Source organism: Haematobia irritans, chromosome 5, assembly GCF_050003625.1.
Source record: "Haematobia irritans isolate KBUSLIRL chromosome 5, ASM5000362v1, whole genome shotgun sequence".
Taxonomy (NCBI): domain Eukaryota; kingdom Metazoa; phylum Arthropoda; class Insecta; order Diptera; family Muscidae; genus Haematobia; species Haematobia irritans.
The window spans coordinates 71,625,323-71,645,898 of NC_134401.1; the positions used below are offsets into that span (position 1 = coordinate 71,625,323).

Below are 20,576 nucleotides of genomic sequence, written 5' to 3' on the forward strand. Positions count from 1 at the left end.
TCCTTAACGGGTAGACCGGGCTGAAGCAAAGAAATAGTAATCTTTCAGGCTTTGCCACAAAAATTGAGAACCTCGTTTCTGAGCTCAACGAAATTCAGATTTCACAGCAGGGCGAAGATATGAGAGCATGTATTATTGTTTCCAATAATGCTATAGCTTTCAATACATTTTTGAATGGATTACAAGACCCAGCTCTGATCCAGACTATTGAGGCAAGTCAAGTATCAACCTTTTATGAAGCCCTACAACTAGCAGAAAAATCTGTATCTCGTGTGAAACAGAATATGATTTTTCATCAGAAATCCAATCCTACCCACATAAATAGGAATAATAATACATTTAAAAAATAACAATTTTAATAATTACAACAGTAATAATAACAATAATAATTATAGATTTAATAGCAACAATAATAGCAATAGAGCTAGAGGCAAAAACAATAGGAATAATAACAATAACAACAGGAATAATAATTGCAACAATAGAAATAGTAATGCTACTAATAATTACAATAATAGGAGTAATAATAGAAATTATAGCGGGAGGAACCAATATGTTAACCATGTCCAGGAACAGGGAAACTTCCATACACCGGAGATGGATCCACCTGCATCTTCGGGGATGTTCCAATAAATGAAAAACAAATATATTGCCTATCCTCTAACTTACGAAACTACGTAAGATTAAATATCGCAAATACAGACAAACCACTTACTTTCCTAATAGATACAGGAGCTGACATCACCTTATGCCAAGAACAATTTTTACGTAATTATCAAGCGGACACAGAGGATTATTGCAATTTAACAGGAATAACGAGAGAAGTAATTAAATCATTTGGTTCAACCATTGTTAGTATAGACACTAATGGCATCATTCTGGAACAAAACATACAACTCGTTCCAAATGACATTCCCATTAGTACGGACGGTATATTAGGAAGAGATTTTTTATTAAAACATAGGTGTAACATAGATTATGGTAAGTATGTTTTGACCTTTGACATTAATAAGGTGACTATCACTATCCCTATACATGACAATTCTTTAAAAATTAATCAGATAACTATCCCTAGCCGAGGTGAAATAATTATTCCGATTAGAATAAGTATTAATCATGATGCAGTTGTTCTAAATCGCGAGGTAAGACCAGGCATATTCATAGCGAACTCTATCATTCCTTCTAAAGGTAATCAGCACATTAAATTATTAAATGCCACTGATAAGGATAAATTAATAGAAAACTTAAGAATTGAAACTATTCCTTTTGTAATGTGATCATTCACACATCTCATTCATTTTGTTGTTATGCATATAAGATTGCATGTTAACATTCATAACATATTGTTAACATACGCTGCAACTGCACCTAACATTATTTTGCTTACTATGTTGGTTCATCGACATACTTTGGTATTCGATGACTGCATTAACCAACTGACCTAGGTTAGGTTAGGTTAGGTGGCAGCCCGATGTATCAGGCTCACTTAGACTATTCAGTCCATTGTGATACCACATTGGTGAACTTCTCTCTTATCACTGAGTGCTGCCCGATTCCATGTTAAGCTCAATGACAAGGGACCTCCTTTTTATAGCCGAGTCCGAACGGCGTTCCACATTGCAGCGAAACCACTTAGAGAAGCTTTGAAACCCTCAGAAATGTCACCAGCATTACTGAGGTGGGATAATCCACCGCTGAAAAACTTTTTGGTGTTCGGTCGAAGCAGGAATCGAACCCACGACCTTGTGTATGCAAGGCGGGCATGCTAACCATTGCACCACGGTGGCTCCCCAACCAACTGACCTATATTATTGCCGTTCTTGTTACTCTTAAATAGAACATTGAACTAAGCAAGAATATGGACAAATGGGTTTAAAGCAGAGCAATGCTGCGCAGTCAGCATAAATGCAATTGCAAAGTAAAAAAGTGAAATTAAGAATGAGAAACACATGTGTGTAAGAATGTGTGTAATCCATGACTTATCATTGGTCAATACAATTAATGTAAATATGTATTAGTAAATTTAAGATTGGAAAATTGTAAAATAGTTTTAAGAAGAAAATGGTATAAAAGAGGGACCTTGAACCCACAATAAACAGAATTGACATAGACACAAAGAAATACACTTGTGTTTTATTTATTCTATCCAGTTCAATTCCATTACACTTTACATAATTATGAAATAATAACAGTACAACAAAATGTTAACGTCGCGGGAGAAGAACGTTTTGAAAAATTAATGCAAAAATTCAATTTTATCGATTTAAATGATGAAGAACGAAAAGAAATTATATCTATCTTGAGAAAATATCAGTCAATATTTCATCTTGATAATGAGGATTTAACAACGAACAATTTTTACAAACAAACTATTAATTTACATGACAAAACACCAGTATATATAAAATTACAGATTACCACAAACCCATAAAGATGAAATTGAAAATCAAGTTCAAAAACTTCTGGATAGCAAAATAATAGAACCTTCAATTAGTCCTTATAATGCACCACTATTACTTGTGCCTAAGAAAGGACAATCAGATCTGAAGAAATGGAGATTGGTAGTTGATTTTAGAAAATTGAACGACAAAATCGTAAACGATAAATTTCCGTTGACACGATTAGACGATATTTTAGATAGATTAGGAAGAGCTAAATATTTTTCAACCTCGGATATGACTAGTTCCTTTCACCAAATCGAACTAGATCAAAAATCAAGACCGTTGACAGCTTTTTCCACGCCTAATGGACACTATCAATACACTAGACTACCATTTGGTCTTAAAATATCATCTAACAGTTTCCAACGTATGTTGACTATAGCTCTGTCTGTATTAGATTCCGAAGCTTTTCTATACGTAGATGACATCATTGTTTTTGGATGTAGCTTCAGACATCACAATACTAATCTTATAAAAGTATTGGATAGACTCAGCAAGTATAATCTAAAACTCAACACAGATAAATGTTGTTTTCTAAAACCAGTAGTAGTTTATTTAGGTCACTTAATAACACCCAATGGCATAAAGCCAGATCCTACCAAATTTGAAGCTATTAACAATTACCCAATACCTAAAAATTCAGACGATGTAAGAGGATTTGTAGCTTTTTGCAATTACTACAGACGTTTTATTAAAAATTTTGCAGAAATTACAAGTTGTTTGAACTCATTATTAAAGAAAAATATTAAGTTTGTATGGACTGATGACCAAAAAGCTTTTGAAACTCTCAAAGATAGACTAATAACACCACCGATTCTACAATATCCCGATTTCAATAAACCTTTTGTATTAACAACGGATGCTTTCGATTTTGCACTGGGTGCTGTATTATCGCAAGGAGAGATAGGAAACGATATGCCAATATCTTACGCTAGCAGATCTTTGAACAAACATGAGAAAAAAAACCTGTCATCGAAAAAGAATTATTAGCTATACACTGGGGAATTCAAATTTTCCAACCTTATTTATATGGTCGAAAATTTATAGTAGTAACTGACCATAGACCGTTAATAGCATTATTTTCGCACAAAAATCCAAGTTCTAAATTAACTCGAATAAGGTTAGAATTATCTGATTATGATTTTGATATTATTTACAAAAAAGGGATAAACAATACTAACGCTGACGCACTTTCACGCATGCAATTAAACTCCGACACTCTGAAAACTATGATACCTCAAAATATAGATGACAAAATAAAGAAATCGCTGGTGATAACACGAGGAATGAAAAATAAAATGCGCATAAAAGAATATAATAAAAATGAGGAATATATGCATGCTAATAAAAATAAGATGTCTTCTCATAGTGAGCCTGATCAACTCAAAGTTTGGGAATGTACATCAATAAAAGATATTAAACTCGCGAGAAAAATAAAATTTGAATTATGTAAGTCGACAAATGAATTTAAGATTCTTAATAACCCTTCTGTGAACGAATTGGCCATAAGGTGTAGCGATAATCCCTATTACTCAGGTAATCTTTGGGAGAAGCTGAGTTAAGCAGAATGAGTATTAAGACTTTCGCACTAGAAAAAGGTGACGAAATATTTAATATAATAACCTATGGGAAATTTAAAAAAGAAATGAATAAATATTTGAAAAATAATGACGTCAAAATACTATTATATAAAAATCCTCGAAATATAACAAATAAAGAAGAACAATATTAGCTTATAAAATTGTATCACGATACACCATGCGGATGTCAGTTTGGAGTTAAAAAGACATTAACAAAACTAAGACAAAAATACATATGGAAAAACATGTCTCAAATGATAAAAAAATATGTTACTACATGCGATTTATGTCAAAGAAATAAACAAACAAAACATACTAAAGAACCTTTAATGAAGACAGACACACCTATAGATAGTTTTAGCACAGTTGTCATTGACACCGTAGGCCCCTTACGTCCATCAATGCAATGCAATGCGAATTGACAAAGTAGTAATAGCTGTACCTATGGAAACTAAAGAAGCCAAATCTATAGCAAAAACTTTGAATGAAAATTTAATTTTGCGATATGGCATATTTAAAACCTTGAAATCTGATAGAGGCACTGAATTCGTTAATGAATTAATGGACGAAATGTGCAAACTATTAAAAATTGAGCAAAGGCTTTCGACACCATATCATCACGAGACTTTGGGCACAATTGAAAGAAACCATAGAGTTTTAAATGAATACTTTTTGTCTTTCGTGAATGACGATAATTGGAGTAATTGGATACCTTACTATGCATTTGCATACAACATAACACCACATGTTGATACTGGGTATTCACCTTTTGAATTCATTTTTGGCAAGCTACCGACCTTGCCAGGGGAGAGTATGATGAATGACACAAAATTCTATGACATTGACAATTATGCTAATGAATTAAAATTAAGATTAAAGATATCATTAGAAAATGCTAGAAAGTTCATAGAACAGACTAAAATCAAGAGAAGTCAAACATCATTATTGAATACAAATAGAATAGATATAAAAATAGGTGATTTAGTTTTAGTAAGGAAAGAAAAATCAACCACCATACCATGGTCCATATGAAATAATTGAAATCAAAGAACCTAATGTAAAAATAACAAGTATATACAGCAGTAAGTTCGGCCGGGCCGAATCTTAAATACCCACCACCATGAACCAAATATTAGGGTTTGCTTTGAAATTTCAGGAGGGCTTGAGGACTTCAGGACACTTCCCGAACATAAATTTAAAGATTTCACCTATGAGGACTATATCAATTCTGGATTTATAAGAACCATTTTTGTTTGAGTTTTAGAGGAATCATTAACATCTCTTGTAAGTGTGCAAGAAAATTATAAAATAACGTCTTGATTTGAAATCTTAAATCTGTAGAAGTAAAATCTGGAAATTTTACATTGAGTTTCAAGCAATTTTCATAATCAGGGGGCCATCTACACCCTCAAGAAGTGAAGTCGGTCTATATGGAGGCATTACCAAATGGACCGATAAAAACTTAATCCGATACACGTTTTTGTGAGCCTAAAATACCAGAATATTTACAATTTCAGGCAAATCAGATAAAAACTACGGTTTCTAGAAACCAAAGGAGTTAAATCGGGAGATCGTTCATATGGGGGCTATACTAAAATATGGACCGATACTCACCATTTTCGGCACACCTCTTTATGGTCCTAAAATACCTCTAGATTTCCAATTTCAGACAAATTGGATAAAAACTACGGTTTCTATCAGCCCAAGACCCCAAATCGGGAGGTCGTTTTATATGGGGACCATACCAAAACATGGACCGATACTCACAATTTTTGGCACACGTATTTGCGGTCCTACAATACCTCTCGATTTCCAATTTTAGGTAAATTGAATAAAAACTGCGGTTTCTATAAGCCCAAGAAGTAAAATCGGGAGATCGGTCTATATGGGGGCTATACCAAAACATGGACCGATACTCACAATTTTTGGCACACGTATTTGTGGTCCTACAATACCTCTAGATTTCCAATTTCAGGTAAATTGAATAAAAACTGCGGTTTCTATAAGCCTAAGAAGTAAAATCGGGAGATTGGTCTATATGGGGGCTATGCCAAAACATGGACCGATACTCACCATTTTTGGCACACCTCTTTATGGTCATAAAATACCTCTAGATTTCAAATTTCAGGCAAATTGGATAAAAACTACGATTTCTATAAGCCCAAGACCCCAAATCGGGAGGTCGGTTTATATGGGGACTATATCAAAACCTGGACCGATATAGCCCATCTTCGAACTTATTTTTTTTTTATTTTTTCATTTTAAAATTAATTATTTTTTTATTTTATTTATTTATTTATTTTATTTATTTATAAATTTGATTTGTCCTAGCACAACAAGATTTTATATCTTATAAGTTACAGTACTAGGTAAAAATAATGTTATTTTCGCATCACAGTCTGATAATTAACATTGCAATTGAAAGAAAAAAAATATAATAATAAAAAAAGATGTATAAATATAGTAATAATTGTAAAATATGATTGAAAAAAAAAACAAAAAAAAGTAGGAAAGAAAGCATTTAAGAATAGTAAGGTAGATAAGTAGATGGTACAAAACAAAAATGCTTACAATTGTTAAAATTAATAATGAATTTATATATGGATAATAAGTAAAAAATGAAAGAAAATTAAAAAAAATTTACTTAAACTTGGTTATTAAAAAATGATTGAAGTGTTTTCTTAAATTGAAATGCGTTGCTTATTAACTGAATATGGGTAGGAAGATTGTTCCAAAGACGTATTGCGCAGATCAGGAATTGATTCTCAGATGCAGCGTATTTATAGCGAAGTTGAGTGATCCTCTTCCCTCGATTTGATCGAGAAAATTGAAGTCTATCATATAGATATGTTGGTTCACCAGTATAAATAATTTTCTGGAAAAATACAAGACATTTGAAATTTAAAAAGCTGTCGAAAGTCATGTTAAATAGTTGGTAGGCAAATCGGTTATAGCGTTTTTTATTGAATACATATCTTGCAATATTGTTATAAGCTACTCTTAACTTTTGCTTATCAGCGCTGCTACAGTTTCCAAATATTTCAACTCCATACAGAAGAACAGGAATAAGATACGTTTTGGATAGAAGCATTCGAATATGATGTGGTGTTGATGATTGCACAGTCCACAAGTTACGCAACATTCCGTAGGTTTTAGCAATATTGCTTTGAATATGGTTAGTCCAAGTTAGATGCTCATTAAAAGTAACTCCCAGATTTGTTGCAGATTGAACAGTGTTTATCACCTCATTATTAATATATATCGGAAGTTGCTTGTTTATCTTGACATTTTTCTTGTAAATAAACAAGCATTTCGATTTGGTGGGATTGATCATAAGTTCATTCGTTAGTGCCCAATTATTTATTCTTTCCAAGTCCTTATTAATTTCTTCGATGCATACTGGCAGTTTATTAACAAATGTACTAGCATAAACTTGAACATCATCAGCATATAGGTGGACTTTGCAATACCGTAAAACTGCAGGCAGATCATTTACATACAAGCAAAATAATAGCGGAACAAGCAATGATCCCTGTGGAACACCTTTGTTGATATTCAGCGCACTAGATTTTTGATTACAGTGATAAACAGATTGTGTTCTGCCGCTTAAGTACGAATAAAGAAGCCTGCAGGCAGAGTCAGAAAAGTAAAACATTTGTTTTAATTTTCGTGTTAAGATTCCATGGTTCACAGTGTCGAACGCCTTACTATGATCAAGCAGTACAAGTACAGATACCATGTTTTCATCCAGTTTTGATCTCAGATACTCAATTACATCCGTAAGCACGGTGATACAACTTCTTTGAGGTCTGAATCCTGATTGTTTCTCTGTTAGAAGGTTGTGCGATTTAATATATGTGTTCATTTGATTGCACATAATACGTTCCAGAACTTTCGACAGATATGGCAGTATGGCTATGGGACGAAATTCATTTGATTTAGGCTTAGGTAAAGGAATAATTTTGGTAAATTTCCATGACTTGGGGAAAACAGATTTTGTGAGAATTGTATTAAAAATGAAAGTGAAATAGGGCAGACACTTTGGAAGCAATAATTTAATGAATTTTGGACTTAGTTCGTCTGTTCCTTCAGCATTTGATTTTATAGATAGGAAACATTTCAGGACTTCACATTGTTCAACACAGTTAAAATTGAATTCGATATTAGAATCATCATAATTTGATGTTATAATCGGGTATGCTAAATCATTTGACGCATTAGTAGAAATGGATTGACGCGCAAAGATTTCGTTCAGATTATCAACATCAATATCAGCTGGCGCTGAGTGCTTTCTCCCAATACCAATATCACGGATTACTTTCCACTTAGATCCACTATCAACTTTTCATTGAAGTTCTTCGCCGTCTTCGACCATCACCAATTACAGTCTACTTCCCCTCAAGACATTGGTCAAAGCACCTCCTAACCACCAAGCACTTTGCAGCTTTCGTCCCGATTCTCCCCCTTCATTTTAACATGGTCCATTCGAAAAGAGAAACTTCCAGGCAGCGAAGGTCTACATCGATGGGAAGAGCGAATTCCAGGTAAACTTTGATAATAAACGAAACAATGAAAACAGTCGTAAAAAACCATTACAAAGGTCAGACTTACAAAACGGCAGTTCTTATCGATCGTTAAACGAATATTTTGTTAAAGCGCAATCAGAACGTATTATCAAAATTCACATCAAAAAATACATTTGAAGTGATAATTTTATCTCAATTGAAAGCCAAGTTTTGTGATTTGCAAAAATTGAGATATCATCGTGCGGAAAATTAAAAGTACACATAAAAAAAATAAATAAAAAAATAAAAAATTCTCTGCGAACGTAAAAGTGTAAATTATACAAGTTCATAATTTTATATTTTGCTGGAAAATGCTACATATGCTACATAATTAATTTTGGGAAAAGTTCAATGTAGTCTCATAAAAATTATATATAATTATATGAACAGACCGAATATTCTGTTATCATACATCAATGCAAATTGAGTGATTTCTTATTCCCTTTCGTTATTTTGTTGTCTCTGTGTCTTCAAAACTCTCCAAAACACAAACGAGAGCTATGCATAAAATAGAAAGAAATAGCATTGTTCATTCTGTGAGAAACACTCGAAGAGGTAAATACAAGTCGTCTCCCCCCATTTTGTTATACGTACAGCATTTTGAATAAACTCTAATTGGAAATCGATTTTGTGTTTTTTATTTCATCACTGCTTTGGAGGTACTCTTTCGGGATTTTGAATCCAGCTTATTACAGTCCATCAACCCAACATTTTTTGGCCCTTCAATCCGGGATATTCTAGTGTTTGGAAGACTGACGTGTGTGAAACCATTATTTTTGTTTATCCCATTAACTTGGGCCCGAAGTTTTTTAGTTACAACTTGTGTAACCTCTGTTTTTAATAATATTTAATAAAATTTCACTCTGCTTTTATTTAAAAAGCTTAGTGCCCTATTAAAAGGTATGTTTTATTGTCGTTTGGATATATGAAAATTGTGAAGATTACAACAAAACAAGTGTGAAAATTACGACAAAATAGTGTGACCGATTAACCTTGAGATCACTGATAATCCCGTTGTCTTTTGTAATACAGGGTTTTGGTACAATATACACCCAGTTACATATCGACATACATATATCAGCGACAGACATATTTACGCATATTTCGTTTTTTTCTTTGAGCGAAACAAAACTGTCATACAATTAATTTTTAAACTGTTATACGAGAGAGCACTTGTCAGAGACTTGGATTTTGTTTGTGCTAACATTGACAAGCATACAGATATATATATACATACATTTGTCACAAACAGGTTTTGAGAATTTGATAACATTATCCCATAGTTTTCTACAATAAGCATAAATTGTTTTAATAATTTCGTGTTCTTTTCACATACATACATACAAATATATAAGTACGTATATTTGTCACAGACAAGTATTGAGAATACCTTACCTTTGTCCCATAGTTTCTTATAATAAACATTCATTTGCATTTTTGAAAAATTTAGAGAAATATTAACATTTCTCTGCTAAACATATCACAGAATACTGTTGCGCTCTTTGTATGTTATAGAGATCTCTCGAAATACATTTCTTTATACTCTCTGTGGTGCTGCTTTAATTAAAATTTTTACTTTGACAGTTTTTCTCACTGTATCGACATCAGATACCATACGTTCAATTGATTTAAGGTTCAGAGATTCCCAAACTTTTCGTACATTGTCCAGGGTGCCCAAAGGGTATACACGTTGTCATGTGCGCCCAGTAGTTTGATTGGTAATACTATGGAGGCCAGCGCCATCTACCGGTACATGAGGAAATAGGCAGAGGGAGAGAGGATAGATGACAGTATAAATTCTCTGTGCAGTTATGACAGACAGATGATTGGTTTCAATGGTGTTTTGGAAATTGGGAAGAAAAATGGCTGGGAAAGCTTGGGATGATGGCGAATGGAGCGTCAATAATGGAGGTTTTGATGATTGAAGCGTCAGATTATTCTGGTTTTGGACGCGAGCGAGTGAGGTTGATGGTTGAAGAAAGTGCGGTTATTGTTTTTTTGAAGTTGTGAAAGTTTGCCTAATGTTCCCAAAAGTCGTTTAAATAAAAACACAACAGGACAATCGAAACAAATATAAACAAATGTTTATCTTTTTTATTGGCAAATGAAACTGTTTATTGTGCTAAATATTGGCAAGATTCGATGCTACTGTGAAATAGACCTAATGCTAAACTTATACATTGAAAAAGAAAAGTTAAAATAGACTTAAAACTAAACTTAAAAGCTAAAAGAAAAGCGAAATACAATTAAAAATTAAAAGAAAAGTAAACAAACTTAACAGCTAATCTTAAATGCTAAATTATAAGTAACCTGTAACGAAAGAAAACAAGAAGAAGGAGAACTTTAATAAAAGAAAATAAACTATAATAAAAAGAAATAAATTATAAAAGATAAAAAGACAACCTGAAAAAAAGAAAGAAAGACATTTTAATTAAAAGGAAAACCATCAATCTAAACTACTCCTATACTCACCGAACGTCCACCTCCATTTAACACCTCATTTGCGGCCCCCAGCGTTCCCGGCAGACAGGATTCTGATGACCCTTGTGACCCATTTCCATCCATTGCTAGGCGTTGGTATCAATCATCGTTGTCATCATCTTCAGTTGGGTGTAATTGCGTTGCGCTGGTCATCCTACAGCGCCCAGGTACCGTGAATGTTTCCTTTTCTTTTGTCTGACACGAACTTGAACAGGTACATGATTTAGACCTTGACGGACGGACGGACTGGTACATTAAACTTCTGTGAATAAAACGGGGAAAAAGAGATTCATTAATAATTGAATTTTTATCTAGATTCACTAGTTTATCTATAGTCTGTTCGGGGGATTACATTAACGCCTGGGAAGTTTAAATAGTGCCGTATTTGGGCAATAGTGTTAGGCTGAGCTCACCCTAGGACTTGGTTTAGTAATTTAAGGACTGGTGAATTGTGTCCTCCAGTGATATGTATAATGTGCTCCCCATAAGACCTGGAATGGACCAGTGAAGAATGCTAGAAAATATATGAAAACAAGATCTAGTTTATTGACAGAAAGTTATACTGGTTGATGTTACGCTATACTTACCTTGACGGACGGACGGAAAAGACAGGAAACGAAAAGGAGGAAGACGGTTTCATCAGTTATTCCTGGAAAATAAAAGAAAAACAATAATTAGTAATAGAATTTTTATATATTTTGTTTTTGGGTTTTGTTTTAAATAGAAAATATTGTTAGAGTTAGTTTCAATAAAACCTCAAAACTTTTATAACGTTATGGATTGAAATATTGGCGTGTAAAAATGAATTTAAATATGGAGGAATAAGGGAGTTTAAAAGGGGAAGGTAAAAGGTGATTTGAAGAACAGGTGAGTAGCATTTGGGGTGTCCCGAGTTGATGGGCCACGGGGACACCATGGTTGGGGAGGGTCAGGCCACGGCATGCCTTGGAAAACCGGCATGCCGGCAAGCCAATATGGGTGGTAAGTTGTGTGGATGTTAATTTTTGTGATACGTACTTGTTGGTCTTTGTGCTGTCCTCCAAGCTGGTTGAATGTTTGGTTTTTTTTGTCAGCTGCCAGAGGACTGAGTTGCCAATGAACCGCGCCCCATAGACTGAGCCAAAAGCCGGCAACACCGATCAGCAACCAGCGTACGGCAACTCGGTTCCTCCCTCCAGATGGCAGTAGCCTCCGGGCTGTGACAAAAATGGCGCCCGCAACATGGGGCCTGAGAAATCAGGTTTACCAATTCATGTTTTTGACCACGACAATTTCCGATCCTGTCTCGTGTGTTCGTTTGTGTAGGTCCCGATGTTTAGTCCGTTGTTAGAGTCCGAAATCGCGTGTCCATGAACGGATATATGAAGTCTGGGTGGGAACAAATGTGGTCAGGTGTTCGTCGATTCCAAAAAGGGAGCGTAAGTCACGACGCGTATTGGTTATCGACTAAGTTGTCGTTTGCGACGTTTTCCTGGGAAAAGAAAATACCATCATTAACAATAGTTTTAGTTTCAATAGTCCAAATTGTGTTTACTTACCTGTCCGTCCGTATATTTTTAGCGTTACATATGCCAACCAAATAGAGCCGTGGATGAAATTTGTGTGTTTGTGTTTCTCCATTGTCCTTTTGGTTTTTGTTTATAAGGGGGTAACACAATACCGGTTAATCATTTGTAAATGCCATCAGTACGTATCTGTAAAAATAGAAATAGACAGAAAATTTGTGTTATTTTTGGAGTTATGTGAATTTTTCTTGTTATTAATCCACCCTATTGGTTTGCAGTTACTCACCTGTTTGAAGAATCACCTTTGAAAGCCTTTTCCTGATTTTGAATGATAGTTAGTTAGCATTTTTGGGATATTTTAGCGAAAGTGTCTGAAAGAGGAACAGAAAATTTGATATTACTTTTAATGAGTTTTCCTTACCTGAGTTTTTGAAATTTCGAAGTGAAGTGTGTGTGCGTCCTAAAAGAGAAAGATATTGAATTAGATTGCGGTTATTACTATTTTTTTTTTATAATTTTCTTTTATTTGGATTTTTATTTTATTTATTATTTTTACTTTATTTCATTTTCATTTTATTACATTTTAATTTTCAAATTTAGTTTTTCACTAAAAATTTTTATTTTTAATTTGAATTTAGTAGATTTAGATTTCGAAATTTTAATTTCTTTTATTATTTCTTTTTTTTGTAAATATTAATTCCATTTAGGTTATTTTTGGGTTTCAAAGATATTAATTTAATAAATCACAATCTATTATCATTTATTTTATATTTTTTAGATTTTTTTGGTTTTTATAAATTATTTGTTCATTAATTTTATATTAGGGTTAAAAATTACTTTTTTCATTTACTATTTAGTTTTTAATTTATTATTCATAGTTTTTATTAGGTATAATTTCGATTGTACTTTTTATTCATTTCTTTATTTCATTCATTTTTATCCATTTCGTGTTCATATTTATTCATTTCAGTTTGAGTTATTACATTTCATTTTTATTCATTTAATTTTATTTTTTTTTTTATTTATTTCATTCCATTTTCATTCATTGCATTTCATTTTTTTTATTAATTTCATTTTAAATTTAATTTTAATTACTATATGGTTATTTCTTTTAATATTCGTAGTTGTTATTAGGTATAATTTTTGAATCTGGGTTTTTATAATTTTTATGTTTTAATTTTCATATTTAATCATTTCATTTTTTTTTATTTCATATCATTTCTATTTATTTATTTATTTCATTTTATTAATTTTTTTTCTTTTTCATATTTTTTTTACTCATTTCATTTAATTTTTATTCACTTTATTCCATTTTGTTTTACTGCGTTTCATTTTTATTCATTCCATTTCATTCATTTTAATTCATTTATTTTCATTTTTTTTCATGTCTTTATATTTTTATTCATTTCATATTATTTTTAGTTATTTCATTGCAGTTCTATTCATTTCATAATCATTCAATTCATTTTTATTCACTTAATTTCATTTCATTTTTATTCATTTCATTCCATTTTGATTCATTGTATTTATTTTTTTTATTCATTTCATTTTAAATTAAATTAAATTTGTTGTTGGTTTTTGAAAGTTGTTTTAGAGTTATTATGGTTAGTTTTTTTATTTATTTAGTATTTATTCATCAATTCAATTTCAATTTTTTTGAATTTAATTTTTGTTATCTATTTTTTTTTAATTTTTAATTTTTTATATTACTAGGTTTACAATTTTTTTAGTTATTTTATTTTATAAACTGAATTTTGATTGATTGATTTTTTTTAGTTGTGCGTTGAAGGTTTGGTTTTTTTTTATAAATTACGTTTGGACGTTTAGTTTTACATTAATTTTTTATTTTTTCTAAATGTTTCATTTGAGTATTTTATTAGGTATTTATTTGTTTAAGTTTTGATTTGTTTCTGGTTCATTTTGATTTTGATTCAGCAATATTTTTTTTATTTTCTGGTTTTCATAAAGTGCAATTATTATTTTTTGTTTAGATTTTTGTTACATTTCATTTTGTTATTTTTTGTTATTTTTTTTTCTTTTGATCTTTTATTTAATTACTTGTTAGGTATTAAGTTTTTCAATTTTTTTATGAATTTTCGGTTTTTTTATATTGGTTTATATTTGCTTTGCTTTGATTGAATTATTAAGTGTTTGGAATTTTGAAGTTTGGTTTTGGGTGCTAGTTAATTTTTTTTCAATTTTTCAATTCAATTTTTATAATTCTTATTCAATTCATTGTTTTATTAGGTTAATAATTTTTAGTTTTTTAGATTTTTTTTATTTTAAATTATTCATTTATTTATTTTTAATAAATTTTTATTATATCTATATAGTTTTTTTTTATCCTGCCATTAGTAGCAATTTTTACTTTGAATTTAGCACATTTTTATCATTACTAGTTTTTTTTCTTTTCTATATTATTTTTTTTAGTTATTTGTTTTAAATTTTGGGTTAGTACATTGATTTTTATATTTTAATATACATCATTGTTAATTTTTATTTTTTAGTTTGTCAGTTTTAATTTGCTTACCTTTAAGTTGAAGTTTAGCTGGGAGAATTGTAGGTGCACCTAAAAGAAAAAAAAAACATATTAGTTTAGGAATATAATTAGTTATATAATAATTTACCTTGTTTTATTAGTTATGGTTAGCACTAGGGCAGCAAGTTATGATCAGGAACTTTCAGTTCCTAACTGCTCAGCCATGTCATCCACCACTACTACCACAACACTAACCACAACGACAACGAGTGCTGGACTTGTATTCACCCAGGCTCTGGGTGGGACCCTAACAACAAGCACGTCGACCACGTCTAGCCCAGCACAATCTGTCAATGCAACAATGATATCGGGAATCAACAGCACTCCAAATACTCCCAATTTTAACAGTGAGACGGCAATTAATATACAAAGGCAAATGCGAGAAAATAGAAATTTAGACGCAGATGCTCAGAGGACTGCTGATCCGCACGCCGATAATCAGTTACATGCTGTAATTGATTCTGCCATTGGGTTGGGGCAAGTGGAGTTAATCCGATTGTTGGATGAGAAGTTACGGCAGCTTGTACCACAGCTTGTACAGCAAAGTTTGGCTGGTATTACGAACGGCCCAAATACACTTGTGCAAAACCAAACAAGTAAAAATTCATTGCCACCGAATCCACCACTCCAAAATGCTCTAGCACAAGAAGTTCCACCAGTCACAAGGAACACACAACGAAACGAAGAGAGATTCCAGTCAGATGCAAGGGGACTATCGGCAACTCAGAATATGCAACATCAGTCAGTAGGTGGCCCACCACCACAAGCGGAAGATTTCGGAGCGGTTGGCTATTCAGCACAGCAATATCATCAAGGCTACAATGGAGCAGGACAAAATCGATTTCCACCGCCCCAGACGTTTCCAGCCCATTCCCCATATGTTCCAGCATCGTCATCATCACGCAATAACAGGAAAGTGGACATTGAAAAGTGGAGGCTCAAATTCGATGGCACGTCCAAGTCAATCACTGCTGAAGATTTTATTTTCCGCCTAGAACAGCTCAAGAACGACCATGCCTGTGATGATGAGGAGGTGTTGATTAGATTTCCACAACTGTTAGAGGGTCCAGCTGAGGACTGGTACTGGATGCAGAGGCGTCTGGGGCGAGTGCATAGCTTCGAGGCTCTCAAACAGTCGTTCTTGTCACAATTCCGAAAATTTGAGAGCGACTTCGATGTACAAAGGCGTATGATGGACAGGCGACAGGGTCCACAAGAGCCATTTGAAGATTACTACAATGCAATGCTACAACTTCATCATCAGCAGAGAGAACCTATGAGTGAAACAATGTTAATCGAAATGATGAAAGGTAATCTCAAACATACCTTGGCAACTTTGGTTTTCCCAATTCGGATGTTTGGCCTGCAGCATTTCAGGGAGGAGTGTCGAAAGGCAGAACAATTGCTGATAAATCAACGGCAAGCAATGCAGACACATCGGCAGTATGCTCCACGAGTTCATGCAATTGATTATGAAGAGCAGCCAGAAATCGAGGTGGAGGCAATTTCTCGTCAGGCAAATTATACATGCTGGAATTGCAAAGAAAAAGGCCACGGATTTATGGACTGCCTTTCGACCACTCGTAACCTCTTCTGTTATGGTTGTGGTATGGAAAACGTGGTGAAGCCGAAATGTCCCAGATGTAGGGGAAACCAGCAAACGGGCACGTCGAGAGGGGTAGCGGGCCCGGCAGCATCGAATCCCCAGCAGAAGTAGTTGGTGATGGTCATGATGAGCAGAAGGGACCTGAAATAAACATTTTAAAAAATAGAATTAGTGATAAGTATAGGAGTAAGAGTAGAGAAATGAATTTTAGGGAAATAAGACCTTGGCATATTAGAATGAGGGAATATGAAATAGTTAGAAATAGGATTTTTAGTGAGAATAATGAATTAAGTGAAAATAGTGCAGGAAATGTAGTAAGTGAGGAATTTACAACTAGTTTAAATCCCAAAGAAGTAATAGAGGAAATTCAATATAGACGTCGTGTGCCAACTAAACGAATACTGCGAGCTAGGGAACGTTTTAAAACTAGAAAAAGACTAAGGCGCGAGATTGCGACAACAACACTGTATGAGGGAGAAGATACACGATTGTATGTAAAAATAAAGATTGGTGACGAGTTAGTTGAGGGGTTGTTAGATAGTGGAGCAACGGTGACTTGTCTAGGCAAAGGTTGCTTGGAGCTAGTGGAGCGAGCCCGAATCCCTATCTACAACTTCTCAGCTACCGTAGGCACGGCAGATGAAACCCCTCATCGTGTTGTTGGCCGCATTCGAGCGCCTGTCAAGTTAGGAAGGATTGAGAGCGTAGTAACTTTCTTTCTAGTCCCAACCTTGAGTAAGGCACTTTATCTCGGGGTTGATTTCATGAAGAAGTACAATTTACTAGCCGGCGTTGAATGTCTATCGCTTGAGGAAGAGTCTGGTGAGGTTTCATTGGATCCATCGCAACACCAGTTAAGCAACGACGAGAGGAAACATTTGGAGGAGGTCATAGGCCAGTTTCCGTCGTTTGAAGTTAGGGGACTGGGCAAAACTTCATTAGAGACGCACATCATTGACACGGCAGATGCAGTTCCGGTAAAACAACGTCACTATCCGGTATCTCCAGCAGTGCAAAGCCTAATGTATGCAGAGCTGGATAGAATGCTTGACATGAAGGTCATTGAGCCCAGTGAAAGTCCCTGGAATAATCCTGTAACTTTGGTCCGTAAAGGCACAAAGAACAGGTTATGCCTAGATGCCAGGAAGCTCAATGCCCTTACTGTCAAGGATGCCTATCCGCTCCCAAATATTGAAGGCCTTCTTAGCCGGCTTGGAGATACACACTTCATTTCGAGTGTTGATTTGAAAGATGCCTTTTGGCAAATACCACTCGAAATGAAGAGTCGGGAGAAGACTGCGTTTACGGTACCAGGAAGGCCCTTATATCATTTTACGGTCATGCCATTTGGGTTGTGTAATGCAGCCCAAAGGATGTGTCGTTTAATGGATAAAGTCATTCCTGCAAATCTTCGTGAAAGGGTGTTTGTCTATCTTGATGATTTGCTCATTGTTGCCCCTGATTTCAAAACACATTTGGAACTTTTGCGACAAGTTGCAAAAGCTCTGAATGAGGCGGGACTGACTATCAACGTGGCCAAATCCAAATTTTGCTTCAAGGAGTTGCGCTATCTGGGATATATAGTTGGTGGGGGAACATTGAAACCAGATCCAGGCAAAGTCTCAGCGATAGTCAGCTGTGAGTATCCAAAGAGTGCCAAACAAGTTAGACGTTTCATGGGCATGACAGGATGGTACAGGCGATTTATTGCAGATTATGCGGAAATTGCTGCACCGATTTTTAAGACATTGAAAAAGGGACGTGGGTTTGAGTTCGGCGATGAGGCGAAAGCAGCGTTTGAACGGTTAAAGGATGCGCTAACCCAGAGTCCAGTTTTAAGGCACCCCGATTTCGAAAAAAGATTTTTCATCCAGTGTGATGCTTCCGATGTGGGAATTGGTGGTGTTCTATTTCAAAGAGACGATGCGGGAGGAGAAAACCCTATCGCATACGTCTCTCAGAAATTGACCCCAGCGCAAAAGAACTATTCCGTTACTGAAAGGGAGTGCCTGGCCGTGGTGATGTCGATAAAAAAATTTCGCCCTTATATTGAGTTAATGCCTTTTACGGTCATCACTGACCATTCCTCACTGAAGTGGCTGATGGCGAATAAAGAACTGAGTGGTCGTTTGGCAAGGTGGAGTCTTTTGCTGCAGGGGCACAATTTCGAGATAGAGCACCGCCGGGGTAGTCAGAACGTGGTACCGGATACTTTATCGAGATACAATCTGGACGAACTGGAGTTAGCATCCTTTAACCTAGTAGACCTGGATGCTCCAGAGTTTAAGGAGGAAGACTATTTGGACAAAGTGAAAACCGTGATGGAGAATCAATCAAGTTTGCCAGATTTACGCGTGGTTGATGGCTTTCTCTATAAGCGGACAACACCAGTGACAATAAATATTCCATTGGAAGATTCAGTCTGGAAGTTGTGGGTTCCACAATCTCTCACTGAGTCTGCTATAGAGAAAGCCCACAACCCAACTACGGCGGCGCATGGTGGTTTTCATAAAACTCTGGGTAGGCTTAAAGAGTATTACTATTGGCCGAATATGAATACTCAGGTAAGACTTTTCGTCCAAAAGTGCCGAATTTGTAAAGAGACGAAACCCAATAATCAAGTTATGCGGCAACCCATGGATTCTCATGTAGAAATAGACCGACCGTTTCAGAAGGTTTATATAGACTTTTTAGGCCCCTACGTTCGCTCTAAGACCGGAAATAGTTTCATTTTTATAGTTTTGGATCATGTGACAAGATATGTTTTATTAAAACCAATGAGTAAGGCGACTTCAAGGAATGTGATAAAATTCCTTGAGGCCGAAGTATTCCATAAATTTGGTGTCCCAGAAACTATCTTGTCAGACAATGGAAAACAATTTACTGGAAAAGATTTTGGAGCGTTCGTAGAGGCCTATGGGGTCCGTCACATGAAGACTGGGTTATACTCTCCGCAAGCAAATGCGTCGGAGCGTGTAAATCAGTCTATACTGGCAGCGATTCGGGCCTATCTACATGAGGATCAACGGGATTGGGATCAAAACTTGTCCGCGATTGAATGTGCACTGCGATCGTCTGTACACTCCTCGATTGGCATGACACCCTACTTTGCCTTGTTTGGTACTAATATGGTTACTCACGGTAGCGTTTATAGGCTGGCTAGGAAATTGGATTCCATGAAAGACCCTGAGTTTAGTGCTTTACCCAAGGCTAACAAGTTGGAATTAGTGAGACAAGAAGTTGGAAAAAGGCTAGAAAGGAGTTACCGTGATCGAGCTCGTAAGTATAATATACGCGCTAGAAAAGTCAAGTTTTTCCCTGGTCAAGAGGTTTATCGGAGAAATCACCAGCTCAGTGATTTCAGCAAAAATATTAATGCTAAATTAAACCGAAAATATCTCAAATGCCGAATTGTGAGAGCGGTCGGAAAGTGCCTCTACGAAATTGAAGATCAAAAGGGAAAACCGTTAGGCGTATATCACGCGAAAGATTTAAAACAGTAACAATTTTTTTTTTTTGACGAACTGTGGAGTTTATATAAGAAAATGAATCACTTACCTCATTAATAGTTGAGTTTACTGGCAATTTCATCTTTCTTCGTTTAAATCCAAGGTCAATAGGTTAAGGTAATTATAGGCTATAGTGTAGGGAAAAATGAAAACAAGGAATTAGTTAATTGAATTATTGTAACAAATTTCAGAAATATTGCTTACCGTGAATTGGTCGGAGCAATTTAGCTTAGCCAAGAAATTTTTGGGTGACCAATATCCGCAATACCTGGGTCCATGTAATACAATTCACCTGTTAGGAGAAATTATACTTACGGTGTTTATTACTTACCTTTGGTGATACTTACCTG

General features: G+C 34.7%; 1 protein-coding gene and 1 long non-coding RNA gene across 2 annotated transcripts in view; one reads left to right on the top strand and one right to left on the bottom strand.

Moving 5' to 3' along the window:
• The window catches only part of Cap-G (Chromosome associated protein G), an 84,532-nt gene that overhangs the window by 34,233 nt on the left and 29,723 nt on the right, over positions 1-20,576 (top strand). The gene's annotated exons all lie outside the window — the stretch shown is intronic.
• On the bottom strand, positions 10,597-12,074 carry LOC142238547 (uncharacterized). Its single transcript, XR_012722754.1, has 3 exons — positions 11,655-12,074; positions 11,059-11,581; positions 10,597-10,989 (listed from the first exon to the last, which is right to left on the bottom strand). It is a non-coding gene; the product is annotated as an uncharacterized LOC142238547 (long non-coding RNA).